Below are 22,517 nucleotides of genomic sequence, written 5' to 3' on the forward strand. Positions count from 1 at the left end.
AGGTAATCCGTCTTGCCAGCCCCTGACCTCACCTACCAGCACAACCATGTGTAGGAGGCTCTTTATGTCTCCTTTTCTAAACAAAACCAATCACAAGGTAAGTGCTATTCCTCTGTTCCTGGGAGAGATGGGGATTTCCCATGTGATTAACCTGTATTGGATTAGAACTACTGCTAACTTGCTGAAAAACTGCTAAGCCATTTCTCAATAGCTTGGATGATTCAAATCAAGACTGAGGCTTTTTTATTTTTTTTTAATGCATATCATCTTATCTGAATCAAAAAGATTTGGCCTGACATGGGAATCACACACAAAATTCTGTATTCAGCATTGTGTTGGCAGTTAGCTAGATGACCATAAGTTTTCCTTTTTGGCTTTGAAAATATATTAATTCTTCCTACAGCTTGAAAATATTGCAAAGCTTAACGAACCCGGGTAAGAAAAAGCAGGTGGGAAATTTCTCGGGGTGCAGCTGTGTTTGTGGTGGCAAGGCCGGCAGAGGAGGGGTTAATGCTGCCAGCGGGTTTTCTGCAATGGGTGCGTGGATCCGGGGAAGCAAAGGGATCTGCAAAGGAATCTGCAAAGGGCTGGAGTGCCCGGAATGCAGCGCCGATGCAGTTCGCAGCACGTGGCTGTCTGCCAACCCATTCACAGGCGGCTGTTTTTGTTGAAAAGGCAGCTTGAAAAGTTAAAACCCTTCTGATTTTTTTTTTTTTTTAAATCAGCTGGAGAACATTATAGTCACGCAGAACTGAAGGCAGACAACTTGTTAAAATTAGCGTTGGCCGTAACTAAAAACATGCTGGGGGAAAAAAGACCATGAGAAGAAACAGACTCTTGGAAAGCTCCTGATGTTGCTCGATGTCTAAATGGAAACATAGCTTGCTAATTGATTTAAATAATTGCTAGGGAACTACATGCTTCACCCACTGCAGGAGATAGCAGAGCTGTCCTGTCCTCCTCTGTGTGGTGGAGCCCCGGTCATCAGGTCTTACAAAATATGAATAAAGGACCTTTACAGAGGTGTGCAGAGAAACCCGCTGCCCTGCCCTGTGCTGGGGAGACCTGCTCCTCCTTTCCAAAATCTGTTACTCATCTCTCATTTCTCTGTGTGACAACTTGTCTTCTCATGCCACTTGGCACTCGGTATTGCTCAGCAATTTGCTTCGCATTTTGCATCCTCCTCTAGGACTCCACTGGGTTTGTGTGCTGCCTTGGAAACGGCCTCAAGTTGCACCAGGGGAGGCTGAGGTTGGATGTGGGGAACAATTTCTTCCCCAAAGGGCTGTGGGGCATTGGAACAGGCTGCCCAGGGCAGTGCTGGAGTCACCAGCCCTGGAGGGTTGGACAGACGGACATGAGGTTCTCAGGACATGGGGCAGTGCCAGGGGTGGGTTATGGTTGGACTCAATGATCCTGAGGGTCTCTTTCAACCAAAAAGATTCTATTATTGGAGTGCAGGTTTGGTCCATGCCAGTGTGTGTGTGTGTGTGTGTTCACACCTGGTCCACATTTAAGACTGCAAGCAGTGCGGGGGGAAGCCAACTTTGGGAAGAGTGGACAGGAAAATGGAACAATTTAGTGCCAGGTTATATTGCGATGGGATGGGTGCAGTATGCCTGTCCCAATTTGCTTCCCATTGCCGTGTTGCTCTCTGCAGCACTAGAGTTATTATATGTCAACAAAACGCCCTGAGTTCCCGCTGACCCTGCTACTCTCACCCTTTACCATGAGGGTCAGTAAAACCAGGTGTAAGGGTGAGGTGTGGTCTGTGGGTACAGCAACACACATGTTTGCAAGGGCCGTGGGATCTGAGGAATGTGACACTGGGGCATGCGGGTTGTGTCTGTGACAGGTGATGATGCAGATGTGTGATGGCAGGTCCAGGAGCACATCTGGCATCTGTGTGCTCCCTGCTTCAGGTTCCTGAGGGTGGTGGAGCTGTATGTGCAGGGATACAGTCAAATGATCATTATCATCAGGTGCATTTTGAGTATCATTGCTAAAATAATGGGGCTACTATAGTTTACACCCGCATGAGGAATTTCTCTGCTGGGTAATGTAGTGTTTCTTATCCATTTGTTTTGGAAAATATGCTTAGTTTCTACAAAAATTATCTTCAGAGGCTCCTCTAGTAACTTTTCCTCAAAATAAACATCCTTGTAGATTGAACAGCACCTCACACTGTTCTGCATGCTGGCTTCAGACAAACAAACAGCTCAAGTGAATCCTCCTCCTTATTGTACTATTAGGTCTGACTTTGTACTGCTGCTAATTTTACATCCATCCTGTCCCATCTAGGAAGAATTTTTGTTTCATAGCTGTTGCATAGGGTTAGGAAGTGACACTTTCCACACAACATAATTCATTTTTCTATTGGCTTCTATTGTATAACACAATCTAAGTGTGAAAAATCATTGTTGAGTCTCACAGTTTGTACATGTTGTTAGGAAGACAACAAATCCAAATTTGTGGCCTTATGTAAAACCTACTGGCTTCAATTACATGTTGTAACTCAATGACTACCCTATTAAAATCATAACACAATTTATATTGGTTTTTACTGCATGTTGTAACACAATGATAGGCCCTTTTCATGTGATGCCTTTTTGGCTGTTTTAACAAATGGAAATGTTATAGCCCATCTTTTTATATTCTCAAGTAATGAACTCTTTCCATAGCTCCTTCTGATGGTTATTGGCTTCTATGAGAGATCCTATTCCTAATTTAATTCCTCTTCACATCACAATGGGATTCATGCTGGTTTTTACAGCGTATCCTTGCACACCAGTGCCGAATTGTATTGTGTCATAAAACTGTCTTCTGGTGGGCATCACATCTCTGTAACGCTGTTGCACACTGTAACCTCCTTCTCCTTCTCCTTCTCCTTCTCCTTCTCCTTCTCCTTCTCCTTCTCCTTCTCCTTCTCCTTCTCCTTCTCCTTCTCCTTCTCCTTCTCCTCCTCCTTCTCCTTCTCCTCCTCCTTCTCCTTCTCCTCCTTCTCCTCCTTCTCCTCCTTCTCCTCCTTCTCCTCCTTCTCCTCCTTCTCCTCCTTCTCCTCCTTCTCCTCCTTCTCCTCCTTCTCCTCCTTCTCCTCCTTCTCCTTTTCTCCTTCTCCTTTTCTCCTTCTCCTTTTCTCCTTCTCCTTTTCTCCTTCTCCTTTTCTCCTTCTCCTTTTCTCCTTCTCCTTTTCTCCTTTTCTCCTTTTCTCCTTCTCCTCCTTCTCCTCCTTCTCCTCCTTCTCCTCCTTCTCCTCCTTCTCCTCCTTCTCCTCCTTCTCCTCCTTCTCCTCCTTCTCCTCCTTCTCCTCCTTCTTCTCCTTCTCCTTTTCTCCTTCTCCTTTTCTCCTTCTCCTTTTCTCCTTCTCCTTTTCTCCTTCTCCTTTTCTCCTTCTCCTTCTCCCCTTCTCCCCTTCTCCTTCTCCCCTTCTCCTTCTCCCCTTCTCCTTCTCCCCTTCTCCTTCTCCCCTTCTCCTCCTCCTCCTCCTCCTCCTTCTCCTTCATCTTTTCCTCCCTTCTCTCCTCTGTCCATGAAAAGTGGGCTGAGGTCCTTTTCTCTCTTTGTGTATTTCAAGTGTGTCTAGGGTTTGTCCTGCATAAACTTTCAATAAGGTGCTTATTTGCTTCCTTAGCAAACTATAGTTTTAGGGCTAAGATTGTTTTTTTTTTTCCATTCCCAAATGCATTTTGGGGCTTTTATGTTGTCTAGGAGAAGGTTTTCCACAGTAGAAAATCAGAAAATTCCTTTTTTCAGTTAGTATTACTGACAGTTAGAGTATTCTTGTCTGAAAGCAGAAGGGATAGTGACCCGACGTTCTCCTTTCCTGGCACTCAGTGCTGCTGATGCGAGTGCCTGCGGTCCCCAAGGTTGCATGGGGAGGAGATATGGTATTTCACTGGCTTCTCTTGAAGCCTTCAAATGTTCTTCAGAAGGAAAGGATACACAAATATTTACTGCGCCAAGCTGGAACATTAAATAACATTGGTTTCAAGGTATGCAGGTGAGTCTGCTGATTTAACACCTAATGCTGGTTCCCCTTACAGTGTCTCTCTATAGGGTTCATATGTCTTAAATATTATCAGTATTGTAAATCAGACACTAAAAATAGGATTTACTTTCCCAAACTTCAAATATCCACATCTTTTCTAGTGCCCTTAGCCTGCAACTGAAGGTAAAAGGGAGAAATGACAATGTCGGTACGCGATCATTGGATTTAGTATAGAAAACTCCTTGTAGTTGAGGAGGATTAGTGATTTTGACACATGCCTGATAATTTCCAAATCCTCTTAATGAGCTCTGCGTTCCCTCCCGGATTCTCTATGATGCTGTAAAAGAGGAATCCTTGGCCAGGGTTTCAGGCTGACATAGAATGTGGTCCTTCTAAGTGAGCTGTTGTTAGAACTCTTTATGAATTATCCGTTTTATTTATTGCATTACAGGTTATAGATCTGATAGCAATAATTTTATAACTGAGCTCCTTTTAACACTGTCATTGGTTTTAATTACCTGTAAAAAAGGAAGTGATGAATTTTTGCTTTGTACAGGACAACTTGTTCTAAATACTTCTAAATGTTTGGTAAAAGAAAAACTGTGTCAAAGCTTTTTAATGGAAATATGAGCTTCTAATACTGTTGCAGCCACAGTTCTCTGGGTTTGAAGCTGGGATAGCTCAAGTCCCTGTTCTCTTCTTGTGGGCTGGGTTTATCAGCCAGATCATACTGACACTGACTCACCATGACCTGATCTTCCCATGAGATATATTCTGTTTAAGTGGGAGGGAAGATCATGGTACATGGTGGAGTATGAATGAGATCCATGGAAGGTGGTGGGATCAGAGGACTCAGCTCATGTTAAGCCAAGCTTTGCTATTTCATCAGCAATTAGACTAGGGGTCCCCCAGAGATCCCCTTATGCATCAGTCCCATTATCATTGTGGCCCTTGGTGTTTGCCAACAGCTCTTGTGTACCACATGTTAATGTTGGAAAGGCCATTGTGTTCCCTTGACCTTGGCTTTGAATGAAAGCTGCTGTGATAACTTGTCTGGCTGGGGTCGAGGCAGTTGCATTATGCACATATGTCAGTTTGGTGAAGTGTTGTGTGGATAAAGCTGTAATATGAAAAAAGCCACCACTGCTAAGTACCACTGTCAAGTATACCAGTAGCATGATCTTAAATTGGAAAGCATTATCATTTCAACTTTTAGGATTTAGAGAGAGTTATAACTTCTTAGACTTATAGAGCTAGAGCTTGCTGCTCAAGGTCGTTTGTATCTTTATTTGTGCCTGACATTCTCAATAGTTGTATCACCTCCTTATCTGTTCGAGTTACCTATTACCACTTATTTGGCACAGATTGACTCACTAGTTCTGTAAAAATATAATCTATGCACTCTAGGAAAACAGGACAGATAATTTGAATAAATAGATGTAGAATCTGAAATAATAATTACGTAGATTATTTTACAGACACTGTTATTGGAGCTAAAATAGTAAAAACAAAATAAAGAAAAAGTTTCATAGACAAATACATATTTTTAGGAAGTGAATATTGCCTCCGTGTGTATGCTGGTGAATGGTGCTGTCGTAACTATTCCACATGCCATGTCCTGTCTGCCAGCTGAGGAGGCCTGGACGTGAACAGCTTCACTGTCCCTCCTCAGGATGCACAGGGGGGTACGCGCTCCTGGGAAATGCAAGATGCTTTTCTCCAGCTCTTCTGTTTTTATAACCAGTCAGAATTTTGGCTCTCAGTCCAGGCTGACATGCCTGCACCAATTAACAATAACATGCCAATGGAGTGAACTAAGTGATTAATGTTTTCTAACACCCACGTCCTCATATGGGAGCAGAGACAGGTCTGAAATCTTCTCCCCTTATTACAGATAGATGCAGAATGTGCTGGTTTTAAAAGCAAGCATTGCAGGATTTGGTGATTTTTATTCCTAAGTCCCAATCTTACTAGCTACTTCATTTTGCAAGATGGAGAACTCTGCAGTTGATAAGTCTAGTCAATTTATTTATTAAACTCTTCTGGCAGCTTAGACACTAAGGTGATTTGTGTGTTCAGCTCTGTTAAGAAACTATTTTGTGAAGATGTTAACCCACCAGAGCAGCCGTGTGTAAGTGATAATGAGATCTTCTGTTACACAATATATAATTTACTAGTTACCTGGATTTCTGGTCAAATGTGCACATTAGGATCATACTATATTTGTATTTACATGCATTATTTAAGGCAAGGCTGGTACTGGAGTCTCACGTGGGGCTCAGAACCCATTTCCTTGCTGCTCTCCCCACCCTGCCAGCCTGTCTCCCTTGGGCATCATTATGCCGAGAAGAAAATCATAGAATCATTTCAGTTGGAAGAGACCCTCAAGATCGAGTCCAACCATAACCCAACTCTAGCACTGATCCATGTCCTGAGAACCTCATCTCCATCTGTCCAACCCTCCAGGGCTGGTGACTCCAGCACTGCCCTGGGCAGCCTGTTCCAATGCCCCACAGCCCTTTGGGGAAGAAATTGTTCCCACATCCAACCTCAACCTCCCCTGGCGCAACTTGAGGCTGTTTCCTCTGCTCCTGGCGCTTGTTCCTGGGGAGCAGAGCCCGACCCCCCTGGCTCCAAGCTCCTTTCAGGCAGTTCAGAGATCAGAAGGTCTCCCCTCAGCTCCTGTTCTCCAGCTGAACCCCCAGGTCCCTCAGCCGCTCCCATCACACTTGTGCTCCAGCCCCTCACCAGCTCTATCACCTCCTCTGCACTCTCTCTAGTATTTCAATGCCCTTCTTATGATGACAGGCCCAAAACTGACCCCAGGATTCAAGATTTGGCCTCACCAGTGCTGAGCACAGTGGCACAATCACTTCTCTAGTCCTGGTGGTCACACTATTCCTGACACAAGCCAGGATGCTGGTGGCCTTTTTGGCCACTTGGGCACACACTGGCTCATATTCAGCTGCTGTCACCAACACCCGCAGATTAGTCTTTTGCAGAAGCAGGACAGTCTCTCCTGTTGACAGCAGAGCAACAAGTAAAGGTATGGAGGACAGGGTTTGGATTTCATTGGAAGGACATCGTGTAGCCTATTCAAGGTAGAGAAGGATTTCAAGTTTCAGCTATGGTAGAAGATTTGATATAAAAACAGGTGAATTGAACTTCAAAAGATTGCAATCAGATAAAATGAAGAACATATTAAGTGAAGTAGACTGGCACTGTTTATTAGAAAATGGCCTATGAAGGAAAATTGGCTGAACTTTAAAGAGGTGCTGGAGTTGGCTCGGGGCAAGTGAATATATCTTTACATAAAACTAAACATAAAACTTTTAAACCAATGTGAATGAGTGATAAGTTGTTAAAGTTAATTGTGAGTGAAAATAGAGCTCTAAAGCATGCAGGGAGTAGTAGAGCATGGGGTTGTTGGAGGGATTTGTGAAGACAAAGCTGCTACACAAATGGAGGATTTGAAGGGCAAAATGGAGAATAAGGATTTAAGGTTGTTAAGCTAAAGAATATTCTGGTGAATAAGGATGTGAAGTGAACCAGAGGGGTTGCTCTTGGGTTATGTTTCTGCTCAAACAGAAAATAACATATGCCCCTCAGGATTTAGTTCTGTTTAGTGCTGTACCGTTACGTGGTGTACCCTTACGAGGAACCGTAAAGCATCTATATTCAATTACGTATTATGCCTATTATTATCACTATTAATATAAATTATTATATCATAATATTTATACAACTACTACAAGGTAGTGTATATGATTATATATTGTTTGTTATAACCATATAGTGATGTATATTGAGATATAGGTTAATATAGTGCACGTAGTATGGTATCTATATGATACGATATCTATCTAGCTTATAAACAGGCTTACACATGAACCTGTAGGAGATTGTTACAGATCCATTGTACTAAGTAATAATATACATCATGTAATATACTGTTATGATAGTATTATTTATAGATAATAATGGCAATAGCAGCAGCTGCTGGCCACTGATGATACCTGCAGGTTATATGTAAATACCTATGGGGAGGCAGGTTCAGCTGTGCAGACATCGTAACTTTGCAGCTTCGCTATGAGCTTAACTTCTGTTCAGTCTCATGTGGGTTCAGTGGAGAAGATGCAGGTAGATAACAGTGGTATTTTCATTGCTGCACCTGTTGGGGATGTGGTGAGCTGAGGTGGGGCTGGGTCCTGCATGGTGCTGGGGCTTTGGAGCACCCCCCTCACAGCAGAGGGATGGGGCTGTGACCGGGAGCACTGGGCTGTGTCCCCCCCGCTCCCCCACTGCTGTGACTGGGGGTTCTTCCTAGAAAGGTCTTGATTTTGAAAGAGGCAGCAGCAGCCCAGCTGTAAACCTGCATCACTCCGGGCAGCGTGAGCGTGGGCTGGTCCTCAGCGGCCTGAAAATGGGTTGGCCTCTGCAGCTGTAGCTTCTGGTAATGGACCAGTTTATTTTAACATCTAGTTATCCAGCTAATAAAAACAAAGAAGTAAGTATCAAGAAAAAAAATCACCTAAAAATAAATAAGCAGCATGGATGGACTCAGACATGGTAACACTGGATTTCAAACACACACATAATGCAGGTATGGAAATGGTGGGAACAACCCCTGATCCCTTCTCATCCAAAAGGGTTACTCTAGGACATCTTTCTTGATTGCACAGTATTGCAGGTATGGTTGTGCTCCTGTATTTTCTAATGACACAAATATTTCTGTCTTTGTGCAAAATACTTCTGATGCCTGCCTGGGTAACATATACCCTCCTTCATCTGCATTGCTTTGTCAGCCCTCAGTCAGTCACCAGGTTCAACATCTTAATCCTTTTCTTCCTTAATCTCGTCTTCATTAGTGCTAAGCGTGTTTATTTCCTCAAATTTAGCTCGCCTTTTAGTCAGATTGGCAGTAATATCGCTCTGCGCAGGAAGAAACAGTTTTTCCATTTTGTCGGCACTCAGCAGGATTTATTACTAAAAGACTTGGGATTACATTTGAGGTGACTGGAGACATTAAAACCTCGTTCACAGGTACACCTGTGTGTTGTCTTGGTCCCTCTTCCTTCATGTTCTGGTCCCCTGGACTAAACTTGAAGTGGCACTTGCAGAATTGCTCTTTTCACTTGCATTAGTGGTAAATCTGTGTATGAGGGCTCTCAGTCAGACCAATGTGATACTTACTTCAGTGTGTCTTTAATAAAAAAATAAGTTGGAGGACACCATTCCAGGAAAGAAGTATTTACTGACTGGGTTTACGAAACGCATCTGAAGTTAGGGTTGCTTGTTCTTTTTTTGCTGTTGACATTTGCTGCTGATTTTTCACAGTTTGAAAAATGTGTAGAGCAAACAACATTAAAAACCTCTGTATGGGTGGTAAGGAATTGGCATAATTTGTCTACTGTGTCAGGTCAGAGAGCTTGGTGCATTTATTTTATGGGGAATTTTCTCATCGCTCAATGCTTTTCCTTCTTATGCTAGAAATACATCCTTTGATAAAATGATTCCAGTTCATTAGTCAATACTTGCTTTTCCTCATAACTGTACTGTTTAAGACTCGATTGTTGGACACTTCGGTTGTACTTAGAGAAAAATGGGTTTTTTTTGATGTTAGGAGACAGTGCAGCTAGTGACATATCCAGCTGTATAACTCTCATTCCCATACTCACTGATGTAGGCACCAAAATGGCACTGAAATATTGATTGGCATTGAGTAGCTTGTTCTCAAAGTTCCCTGGAAAACCATCACTGCTGACCACCCTGTGTGCCTGGGAGGGACCTAACACCAGTTTTCCTGCTAACCCAAATCCAAACACTTTTACATGTGATTCTGTAATGCAGCTGATGCTGTATTTTGTCATGGTTGCTGCTGCTTTCGCTGCCTTCCACCTGGGTCTTCGTCTACTTGCAGCTGCACCATCCACGTCATCTTTAACAAGACGATGACAAACACCTGTGTATGGCTTTGAAGATCTCAGCCTCACAACTTTCTCTCCTTTTTCCTCCAGAAATGCTTTTTTCTGCTTACTAATGCTTTACTCACACACTTCCTTCTTAGCAATGTGCGTGTTTGCTGTGCTGTGCCAGCTGAGTTTTTTGGTAGCTAATACAACAGACCCAGCCAATGGGATGTTAATTCAGACCTTTACCAGGGAATGGCAAATCTTGGTGAAAAACCCTCATTTTCTGTCCAGACACAGGTTTTGTGTGCAGCCCAAAAAGCCTAGTGCTGCCATCTGAGCACCAGCAGCTCCACATAAAACCACCAGTGCCAAGAATCCAAGAAAGGGTCACAGTTTTCTTTCATTTCTGACATGAAAACAATGCTTTACTCTAATTTTCTTCATAACCTTTTGAAACATGTTGCCAATTTCTGCCCTTTGAGGTCTGAGCTGTGTGGATGGGTTTGGATCAGCTCAAGAGGTGCCAGCACGTGGAGGTCAGAAAATGAACCATCTTCACATCTCAACTCGCAGCTTCTTTCTGCTTAGAGGAATTAGAAAGTGGAATCACTAGCTTTGCATAGCAGTTAATAATTTTTAAGCTGTTGCCATGGGATACTGCACTTTGCTGAACGCTTCAGATGCACAAATCTGCAAAATGCAGACCTGGCTGATATGACAAGGTGCTTTGGCTGAGTTTTTGCAGCATTGTGAAGATTAAGAAAATTAAAGAGACATCTTAAGTGAGGTTCCAGGATGAGGAAAAGATGCTAAATCAACTGGAAGAAAATGTCTTTTGTAGCACTTTTTCAATAAATGTAGATAGAATCTAACTAGAATTTCATTATATTATTCCACTGCATTTTTCCTACTATTTAATTATACTTTGGTAAACTTAAGTACTTCTGCTATGTATTTTATAATTATTCCAGAATGGCAAATGCCTTCATGTGACTTGTTACAGCAAATATTATACAAATTACTAGCGGGAGATGCTGAACGGTGGCAGAGTTTCACAGTGACAGAGGTTTTGTACTCTAAAAACCATCAGGGTTCTTCTAAAATCCCATCATTTATGAGACAGAAAGGACAAAACAGAAGTGCCAATATTTATCCATCTTCACCCACCAGCTCTATTCTTCATCTAGAGCTTTGGCTGAGGTCATTTCCTCAGCAGCACAGTAACTTTCAGAGAAGTGCCTGGTTGGTATTCTCAGATGGAAGAGGTGCTGATAAGTGAAAGATAAAATACCCTTTAAAAAGAGTTAAAATTAGGGAAGGGTGGCCATCATCTGTCTGAAAGCTGTTGTGGTTTATGGCCTATGTGCTGGTATTTGGCACGTTGTCCTGTTTCTTCTAGTTACTACAGTAGTGAGATCTGACATTCTTAATTTCACTCAGAAATGTGTTCTTGGGCTTTAAACAGCATCATTTAAATACTGTCATTATGGCTTTTAGTCTAGGAGAGAGCTGAAGAATGTTTCTGAGAGCTCAACCCTTTAAATCATGGGAGCAGTAATGCCCAGGCCAATATCATTACAGCTAGCTAAACGGTGGGGACAACAGATGATGGCTTTTTTTGCACCTTTTGGAACATGGTGGTAAATCTGAAATGAATTCACCATCAGTTACTCTGATTTACACTGGTTTAGCAGAGCAGAATCTGGCATGTTGAGTAGATTCTTGCAGCAGCAGTTTCAGCAGCTAATCCCATTTTCTGTGGAAATGAAGCTACAGTCTTACATGTTAATGCACCAGTCCCACAAAGATACATGGAAATACTTTGCGATCTCACTTTGCATTTTACTGTGCGGTAACTACATTGTGGGTTCTTACAGTTCCCTGTAAAGAAACTCCAGAGCTCATAGTATTTGCAAGCAGCAGCTGGCACAGCAAATGCTGCCCGTTCTGCTGAAAGAAGCTGCTGGACCTTTAATGTAAATATTGTTGGGCAGAAGGTTTGTGACTCAGGACAGCGTTGGTGGGAGGTATTACTGTGTGAACCCTCCAGAAAGTTCAGCACAGTTTTCAACCTGTGGTTTTGGCCAGGTCTTACTTTTTCTGTGTTACTCAGTTCCTTTGTTTGGATCACAGTTGATTTAAACATTATTTTTGTGTGTGTGGATCCATTGACTTTTTTCTATCCTTTGGTTAGAAATAATTTTAAGTGCGATGATTTAAATAAGGACTGATGTGTCCTGGCTGGGTTTCCTGCGGCTGAAAAACACATTCTCCGCCACTGAACTGCAGGCTTTGTGTCTGCTCACTCTGCGGCCGGCAGAGATGTCGAACCTTTTGGAACACGTAAAGCATTCGCTTCCCTCCTTAGGGACACTTGCTATATTTTATGACAAAGGCTTTAAACCAGCTCTAGCTGTCTGAGCTCACAGACGCTCTTTCTTCAAAGTATTTCAGGAATTTGACTGAGATAAAGACTAAGCAAATTAATGAATCTAATCATGAGACTACGCAAACTTATTCATTTTAAGTCTGTGCAGTTTTTCTGGTGCAGATTTTCTGGTCTTTTTATGAAAGGTGGAGAAACACTGTGGGGGAAAAAAAAACAAAGGAAAATTTTGGGAAAAATGCTGTACCATATAAGGAGAGAAAACAACTTCTTATCTTAAGTAAACGCCTCCAGCATAGAGAGTGCTCCTGTGGCTGGAGATGTGGCCTTGAAATGGGGATCCCAGATTTGCTTTCTTCTTCCTACCGCTGCTTGCACGTGTTGCTTTGGGAGAACTTCTGAACCTCTGAGACAGAGTTTGCTGCTCTTCCCACAAACTGCTTTACTCCAGAAACAACTAGTGCTGTACTTTATTCATTGAGGATACAGCTATAGCAAAACCTTATTGATATTCCAGGAGTTTAACCACATTTCAGGTACTGTGAGGGCTTCGTAAGTGTTGGAAAACTGCTTGAAATCTTCAGTGCTTAAATTATAAGTCTTCTCACACCAAAAACTCCTCTGGGTAGTTCTTTAGGATATTGGTATAGAGAGCTGAGGGCTGGTCACATAACCTAGATGAAGCAAAAACGATGTATGTGAGGTTCTCAGGGACATGGGTTAGTGCCAGGGTTGGACTCGATGTTGAGGGTCTTTTCCAACCAAACTGATTCTGTGATTCGATCGGTAGTGGGTTCTGTGGGTTGTATCTTGCGTGGGCTGAATTCTGGTGATGTGAAAACAGCCAGTGAGCACAGAGTGGAAAAGGCAAATGAGCCAAGAACCCACCCTCCACTTTAACAACCCTTTTAACCACCAACAACAATAAAATATATACTGAAATGGAAAAGGCAATTATCTCTTTCCCTCCAAAGCATGTGTTGCCCCTTAAACCTTTTTTCAATGCTTTTTGTAGCATAAAATGGGAATGAACTGTTCTCTTGACACGCAAGACTGGTGAGACCGCTGCTGCTTTCATGTGTGAGAGTCGATACGTGCATTTGAGGGAGCAAAGCTACTGGAAAGGAATTGGCTGTTCATTAAAAACGAGCTTGTGCTGAACAAATGCTATAGCTGCCTTCGGTGTATTAATAATTATTGACTTAGCACATGAAGGGAATAGAAGAGATGTTCTTGGCTCTTAGCAAACAGTTGATTTCCTGCCATACAGAGATCTATTTAAAAAGCTGGATGTCTAACAAGCAGATACAAATCCTGTGACGTGGATTTCCTCTTGGCTGACACGCAGGGAAGAGAAGGATCACTGACATGGAGATCTCCGGGTGTGAGATCCCGTAAAGTGATTCATCGCAGACGTTAGTGCTGGGGTCCAGTCTGTTGCATCTCTTAAATATGAACATCTTTGCAGTTCAGTTTTGGATACTAAAATAGGCTTTGCAAAATCAGCCTTGCAGAGTGTGTAGTGGAGGTGTTGCTGTGTCTAAAAATCCCAATGAAAGACGCTGAATAAGCACATCATGGATGTCTGCTACACTATTTGCAAACCAGCCATGTCAGCACTGAGCTTGCACATGAAACTATTCAAGTGACTTTCAGATGGAAACCATCATGAATATGCCAGTAGTGTCACTGACAGAGGAGTGCAAAAGAGTGACCCAGTGTTAACAGAAATAGGCAAGAATATTCTTTCCCTTAGGAACCTCAAGAAATGTTGATAGATGTGAGTAAAGATAATGTATAAATAAATGAAGGTAATAGATTTAATCATAATAACATCTGGAAAAAGTAATTTGAGGAATTAATTTCTTTTTCTCTAGACCAAAATCTTCAAAACTGTAGGTTGACCATAGTTGCTCTGATTTCCGTTCGCTGAGCGGTTTGGGGTATCAGGAGGACCTGTTGTTGCTGTCTGGAGCAGGAGGAGGGTTTTGGAAGGGAAGAGGAGACAAAAGTGTTAGAACTTGTGAAAAAGAGACAGGAGTAAATTGTTGCTTTAATGTTTGTGTCATCTCATTGCCATTCTTGTCTCATAGAGCCTTTTGTTATCTCCTGCTTGTCACCTCAAAAAGCAAATGGTGTAAAAGTCAGTGGGAATTCAGTGGAACCGATACTTGTCATCAGTGTCCAAATACATATGAAGAGTATTACAGTCTTGTAATTTCAACTTCAGAAACTCTTTCAAAATCATTTAAATGGGGAGGTGAAGTGAAATTGAACTCTGAAGGATTTTTCAGTTGTAGCTTTCTCCATGTGGGAATTCAGGATGTCTTCTGCTTCAGACAGTGAATGTGTGATGTTACCCAGCTCCGAGAGCATGTCCAACTTGGAAATCCATGTAGTCTTCATTTGGCCAGCTGAGCTGTTTCATTCGCACCGATGTCTCCGGACTCGACCTCTTTGCTCTTCCTTTTCGTCGGCCAGGACATATTGCACAGCAGGCAGGGAAAGGGGAAGAGGTGATGGCACTGGGGGTATTAACTACTTCAGGGGGTACAGCGCAATAGTGTTTTTTAAAATTAAGCTGTAGAAGTCACCTCATTCTCACATAGAAGTCTGCCATTGTCTTTGAAAGCCTCTACTGAGGGTAGAGATTTGCCTAGGTTTCACTTTATTGCTAGCCAAAGGAACTCTTGGACAGCTTCAAAAATAGTGAATAAAATTGAATTAAACCACTGCTAGATTGAAGCAGGGAAGGGTTACTGCACATCGAACAGCACCCCAAACTCCTGATCTTCTACAGCCAGCGCAACCAGAGTTTTCCATCTGCTGAAGAGTTGGGCTTAGAAAAACAGCAAACAAATCCCACTTGCAGTAAATGGTGATGTAGCTTGAGCCTGGCCCCTGAGGATTTGGTGATGCTGTTTGGCTAAGAGAGCACCTTGTTCAATGCAGGAAGAAAACATCCGGAGGCAAAGAAATGATCGCACTCCAGGTGAGGTGTCCCAAACTTTGTGCGAGTCGTGAGGATGGGCAAAGATATAATGGTTATGCAATTATCAGGATGAATAGAGAAACTGTTCCTTGGGCTGCAGTAGACTGGATTGAAAAATAAGTAAAAATAATATGGAATTAACTAATCAAAAAAATCAAAGGAGTTAACATAATGCCTGTATTTATGAAATGTGTTTGTCTTCTAGTTTCCTGCCTTGTGATATTTGCTGGGACACCTGCGCACAGCAGTTGTGATGCTCTCATGCCTGGCTCTGAGGGTTACAGGAGTTCCTCAGCCCCCCCACTTTGATACGGTCTCCAATTTCTGCATTTTGTGGGCGCGTCCTCCTCCTCTGCTGTGTCCAATGCACAGTCACCCAGCCGGGAGCGATGACAATAGTGAACAAACACAATTACAGTCGCATTATTTGTTGTGGCTTTGCAGCATCGGTCTAAGATCAGTTTGGATCTTGTAAATAAAGTCTGAATAATTCAGCATATATATATATTCAATTTTTACCTCTTTTTCTATTACTCGACAAGTGGAAAGATTCATAACTGCTTTCATTACTGACATAACTTCAGTGAGTAATTCTTGATAGGTAGGTCAGCACTTAGCATTTCGTGCTCATGTTTGCAAGCCGTGTGAATGCAAAGAGTAGCATTTTGCTAAAAGCAAAATGGTTTCTAAATTTCGAATGTAGTTTCCTGTCTGAGTGTTTTTTATCCTATTTTTTTTTTCTTCAAACGAGCATAGGTTTGATTGCATTGCGATGACTGACAAGACTTCGGCAAGGGCTTTCAGCAGTGTCTGAACTCGACTGGAGTTGTCTTGGTGCTCTTCATACATAGGTATTTCTTTTTTGAATCTTTGAATAAACCTTTACCCTTCTATTCATTCTTTCTGGTTGCTCAAGATGAGAGGCACTACATCAGACCCTAATTTGTAAGATCAGGCCTGGTGACTTTCAGTAATTCACGTTCTTCTTGCTGTTAAATCCAACAAGAATGGATAATCTATCATTCTCTGGTATTTGTCTTCCATTTCTTTGCAGAAAGCCAAGGGACTGCTGGTTGGGGTGACATCCCCGAGCTTCCCATACAGCTTAAGTTTCTTGTTATGTAACAGGAAATTCTAAAATATGGTAAAAATCCACTTTCTAGTATTTTGGCATAGAAATGAAAGTCGCCGTGCTTCCAATTCAGGCAGTATGGTCTCACATATGGTTTTTATCTCATATTGAAAGAATTCGTGCTAATTTGGCTACATACTTACTCCACCCATTGTTTGCATATTGTTTTTGTCTTTATGGTAGGATTTGCTTGTGAAGCAGAAAGAGAAGTTACAGATGCAAAGACAGCTTAGGGGCTCAGTATGGTGTAGGTCAGCTAGAACTTTATTTTGGCGTGTTTGGAGTCTCATGAGGAGTGAGGAATGGGTAGGTGTGTTACAGACAATGCTTGGTTTTGGGTCTGTTGTTCACCTGCCAGGCATGTCACCTTTTTTTTTTCTCTACCTCTCTTTTTATTATTCATACAGATCTGTATCACAACATTTCTAGAAAGATTTTATTATTATTCTGAAATGAATCAGACTTTGCCCTAACAATAGATGGTTTTTTTTATTCTTGCTGTTACTATTACAACACCTTTAGCACAACAGCTTTGTAAGTATAGAGCCAATCCATAGCAATTAAGCTTTGTATTTGTTTTAGCCAGTTATCTGTAATTCAAGACAGCTTTGCCATGCATGATGAGATGTAGAGGGACAGTATTCACGATGGTTGGTGCAAGAGCTTTAACATCCATGACGGGACTGCCGTGGACAGTGAGTTTTAGTTGCTTTTACTACAAAATGCTAAGGCTTCTCTGCAGGATTTTTTCCACATCTAATTGACCTCTGGTTGTCCCTGTTCTGGAGCACAAGTGTGATGGGAGCGGCTGAGGGACCTGGGGGATTCAGCTGGAGGACAGGAGCTGAGGGGAGACCTTCTGATCTCTGAACTGCCTGAAAGGAGCTTGGAGCCAGGGGGGTCGGGCTCTGCTCCCCAGGAACAAGCACCAGGAGCAGAGGAAACGGCCTCAAGTTGCGCCAGGGGAGGTTGAGGTTGGATGTGGGAACAATTTCTTCCCCAAAGGGCTGTGGGGCATTGGAACAGGCTGCCCAGGGCAGTGCTGGAGTCACCGTCCCTGGAGGGGTTTAAAAGGCATTTAAATGAGGTTCTTAGGGACATGGTTTAGTGCCAGAGTTAGGTTATGGTTGGACTCGATGATCCTGAGGGTCTCTTCCAACTGAAATGATTCGGTGATTCTGTTCTATTATTCTGTTGAAGCTCTGGCTGTTGTCACAGTAAGGCTTGACTCTTTGCTAGCCCACAAAACAGGGATAACTCCAGGAACTGTGTCTGAAGGAGCAAGTGCCTGTTGGTGCTGTGGCTTCCGTGCTGCTTCCACATCCCCGTGCTGTGGCAAGGGAAGGCAGGAGGAGGATGCTCAGCCCAGGATCCACATCTCCGCTGTGGAACCAAAGATGTTCCCCTGCCTCTCACCAGAGCTGTGCAGAGACCATTTGCTGTATATCCCTGCTGCTTTCCCTGTCACCTTCATTCCTTATAGAATCCTGCCCTCCCCCTCCTTCTCCTGCCCCTCAGCCTGGGTCACCACTTATTCTGTCACCTCATCCTGTTCAATACGCCTCTGGTGCCACCTTGACGCCTTCTGCCACGCTGCGCTGCTCCTCATTGTTCTCACCTGGCTTGTTTCCTCCCACTCGGGCCTCAGTTCCTGCCGGATGATGGATGTTGGAGCAGGAACGCTGAGCACACCTGGCGGGGCCCACAGGTGCCCGAGCGCGGGCAGGATTTGTGATGTGTTGTGGGCGTCCAGCTGCGCGGGTGAGCTCAGGCTTGGCCAGCGGCCAGGGCACAAACCCCGGCAACCCAAGCAGGTGTCGGGGAAAGGCTTGAAGTGCCGGAGGCCTGCTACACGTGTTGCATTGCTGCACAGGGGTTGCGTGTGGATGAAATTAGTTTGGAGCACGTGGTGGGGTTCAGAGCAATGTGAGTTTTTTAGCGGTGGTGTAGTGTGTCCCACACTACTTCTGTAAGAGAAGGGAGAAGGAAGATCTCTGGCCAGGGAACCATGTATTGCTTCTGTGCTGCGCTTTTTCCCTGTAAAAGATGGGCTTATCTCAGCCTTAGCTGGTAGAAGTCATCATCTGATAAAGATTTGTTGTGTATTTATTGTATATTTCACCTAAATTATCACTATCTTGCCAAAATAAAACAGAAATTCAGGAAAACCAGCAGAAAATACTGACATTCGTGGAAACATCCTCTCTTCCCACTGCACCTCTGGCTGATGAGTGTTGGTGTTCTCATTGCCTGTAAAAGTGCTAACAAACTGTCTAGGTAGTGTTACAGTCATTATTAGTGTGGTGTGAACGTGCTGCTCTCCATGAGAGGCTTCCCCTCTCCATGTGTGGTATCTGAGTGTCATTATCCCTCACAAGCCATGTTCAGTGCCTGCTGGATGAGGCGCTGTGGAAGCACAGCAGAACATCACCAAGAGCTTGTGAATCATAGAATCGCAGAAGCGTTTTGGTTGGAAAAGACCTTTAGGGTAACTGAGTCCAACTGTTAACCCAGCCCTGGCACTAACCCATGTCCTGAGAACCTTGCCTAAATGCCTTTTCAACCCCTCCAGGGATGGTGACTCCAGCACTGCCCTGGGCAGCCTGTTCCAATGCCCCACAGCCCTTTGGGGAAGAAATTGTTCCCCACATCCAACCTCAGCCTCCCCTGGTGCAACATGAGGCCGTTCCCTCTTGTCCTGTCACTTGCTACTTGGGAGAAGAAACCAATCCTACTCTATTGAGGGTATTCTTTCAAATAATCCCTTGTTTTGGCTAACTAGAAGGAACCATTTTTTTCTTCTTAAGATGTTCCCGACATAGTCAAGGTCTAAAGGAGTTTGTGCTTAATAGTATTGTTTTCCCAGTAGGTACAGGTTACCTCAAAAGCACAGGAAGAACGACTGGCTCTGTCTGGCTTTTCCTCCGCTGACACCAGGTCATCCCGTTTCCTCAGGAAGGTCCTGTGTTAAGCTATGATTTCGACTTGCAGCTGAAGTTCTGACCTCAGGGCTGGTGTCTCAAAGGTCCCTTTCCCTCATTCTGGGTGTGATGAGCTCCTTTGCCTTCTGAAAGAGACTCTCTGAGCCTCTGAGTGCTCTATCACTGCAAGTGGAATTTATCCTTACCATACATGAGACTTTTTATTTGTTAGAAGCATGGTTGATTAAAAAACCCAACAATTCAAGTTTTAAAAAAAGGGATTTCTGTTTAACCTGATTTTGTTCAGTGCAGAATATATGTGTATTGCAGAGTTGGTGCTCTTGGCATTGCAAATAAGACATAAAAGTGTTAGTGGAGGAAGAGTGACTTTCACTTTTACTACTTTGTCATTCCTGTCTTACATAACTTTGTGGGAAGAAGGTTTAGGTGGGAGTTTGTGTTGTGAAACAAGATTTCTCCATTACAACTTGAAAAAAGTCTGTATTAGTAATTAATTTCAAAGGCTGTGTATTTATCTATATGTAGGGCTTCTTGTTTGTTTGGAAATGCAGGTTGTCTGCAAAGCTCCTTTTGAGAAACACGTTTTGGTGTATGGTGAAAGGGCCTGGATCATAGGGTTATTACGATATTGCTCTCAACAGCTAGCTGCTTAGTCTTATGAACGCTAAAGTTAGTTTTATGTCTCCTGGAGAGAAAGGAGCTTCTTGTTATGTTGGGGACTGTTGAGTCCAGCTCAGCATCTGGTAATATATGGAACAAATTCTCACTGCAGCTGATGCAGTGCATTTCTTTAATGAACTCCCTGCCCCTCAGGTGAAATGCAGCCTTCTGCAAAGAAGTTTGATTGTCCTCCGTATACGACACTTAATTTATAATCTCTGTGTATTTATGTCTGCAATTAAGATGTCTTATCCACCTCATTGCCACAGTTCTGTCCATGTCTGTACCTATTTGGTTACCCAGAGGTGCTGCTTTCATCCCGGGGAGTGAAGCTCAGCACCTGCCTGTCCCGTGGGGTCATGTGGTAACTGGTCCCAGTTTGGTATCTCATTCCAGTTGATGAGCAGTGCTCCCTGTGAGAAGGTCTGTGTTTCAGGCCTAGTTAAAGACTCTACAAAATAGACTTTTTTTTTTCCCAATTCAAGAGGTTATGAAGTTATTTGCTGTAACCTCAGCCCATGTGTCAACCTTGTCAAATAATTGAAGCTGTTCTAGAGTGATTATACAAGTCATCGAGGCTCCCTCATCCCTGGCACAAACTCCGATCTTGGCTGAGCTACACAAGAATCTTTTACATGCAAAAAAGAATATGTCCTGTTGACAGACTGAGTTTTCCCCTGTGCAGAAGCGATGCTAACCTCATGGCATGACAGTGTCTTCTTTGTCAAAAGACTCCTCTTCTCTGCTCTGTGTCTTGAAATGGAAGGAGCTTTAAGCCTTCTGGTGAGGATTATACTGTCCGTTTCTTCAGACAACTTGGCTTGAATGGGCAAATTAAATGGGAACTAGCAGCCAGGATGAATTTCAGGACATAACTTCATAGTCCACAGAGATGAACATAGTCCCCAAGGCATCATTTCCTTATGAGCAGTGGGAGGTATTTTGCCATTCTCTGCAATCCTTTGCTGAAAAGACCTCAAAAAAATTATTTTAGCATTTTTCTTGATACAGCTGTATTTGCCTGTTGTGCAGTGTGTGTAAATGATATCTTACTCAGCTAAAAAGCTGTTTTTTCATGGAAAGGCTCTCTTTTCTAGGCTCAGCTAAGAGAAGCAGGAGCCCGCTAGGAGAGTGCTGGCCCATACTGCTGCAGCTCCTCGACGCTGATTTTTTTCTGTATGGTGTCACCTTGATGTAGGTTGGATTTTTATGCTATGCTGGCTGATGTACAGCTTTCTGCTGTGATTTTGTGGCAGTGTTTGCAGTTGTCTCCAAGCTCACTCCAGTGAGGTTGCGCTGCATGGATGCACCTCAGAGATGCTGGGAAACCAGGGTCTCATTTAATCTTCAGCACGGGCACCCTGGAACTGCTCCGTCCTCACCGTGACTCTGTGAGCTGGAGAAGAGGAGCCCAGCAGTAATTAATCTATCTCCGATGTATCTGGATCCAACCCAGGCCCAGTTGGCTGAGAGGTTTTCTGGCAAAGTCTCCTTTCCCATCCATACCCATTCTTACAAAGTAAGCTTTCCCCATTCAGATGTTTTGATCTCACAGAAATGTTGTGGTTCGATATTTCTTTTGCAATGCCATTTTCTGAAAATCAGTATGTTCCTGTGGAAAATTTGGATCACATCTCAACTGGAAAATAGAGTTAGAAAAATGTCAACCAGCTTCTCTTCAGAGAGGTCCCATTCATTGACCGAGATCTGCAAAGCCTTCTCCTTTCTCAGATGAATTTACTTCTTTCTCCTGTGTCTTGACACTTCATGGGACCTTCCAGGAGAACGAGGGCATTGCTGTGCTGTGCAGCAGGCTCTGAGCTCCTGGCCAGGAAACCACGGAGACATGAGCCGGACCTGGACATTCTCCAGCTATCGTTGCTGTCTTTTGGGAGCAGAAGGGGAGCACCCTGGACCCAGGGCTCTGTTTCCAGTGTCATCTGAGCAGCCCCAAAGGTTTGGAGGTTCATCTGTTGCTCTGACTACGCATAAGTAAAAGCTAAACAATTTGTTAAAGCACATAAATGCCTTACAACATATGTATGGACATTATCCGTGAGGTATTTGCCATTTGAGAGCTGAACCTGGGCGCAATCCGTAGATTACCATACAAACTGGGAACCCTGCGATAATCTGAAAAGTCTTTTCGTGGGGAAAAGTAGTAATCTCTTCTTGAAGAGATGGGTGTCAAGATGGAAACAGCATGGAGAAAAGAAAGGAGAAACACACTGGCAACTGGCCTTATAAAAAAAGGTATGAAGCTGAGAGAAGAAGAAAGAAATGGGTCCAGGACAAAAAGCTGGACAGGAGAGGGGGAGGAGGATCATTGCAGATTTGTTGCACTTAGTGTTAGGAATTGCTATGGAGCACGCAGGTTGTAGTGATTTTCTAATACTGAGTAATATGTCAGAAAGGGTATTCTGGATTTAGACCAATATATACAGTTTCTTGTCTAAGCAGAACCATATGCTCAAATGAGAGATCATTTTATTTTACTAGGATGGA

Source organism: Columba livia, chromosome 14 (assembly GCF_036013475.1).
Source record: "Columba livia isolate bColLiv1 breed racing homer chromosome 14, bColLiv1.pat.W.v2, whole genome shotgun sequence".
Lineage (NCBI taxonomy): Eukaryota > Metazoa > Chordata > Aves > Columbiformes > Columbidae > Columba > Columba livia.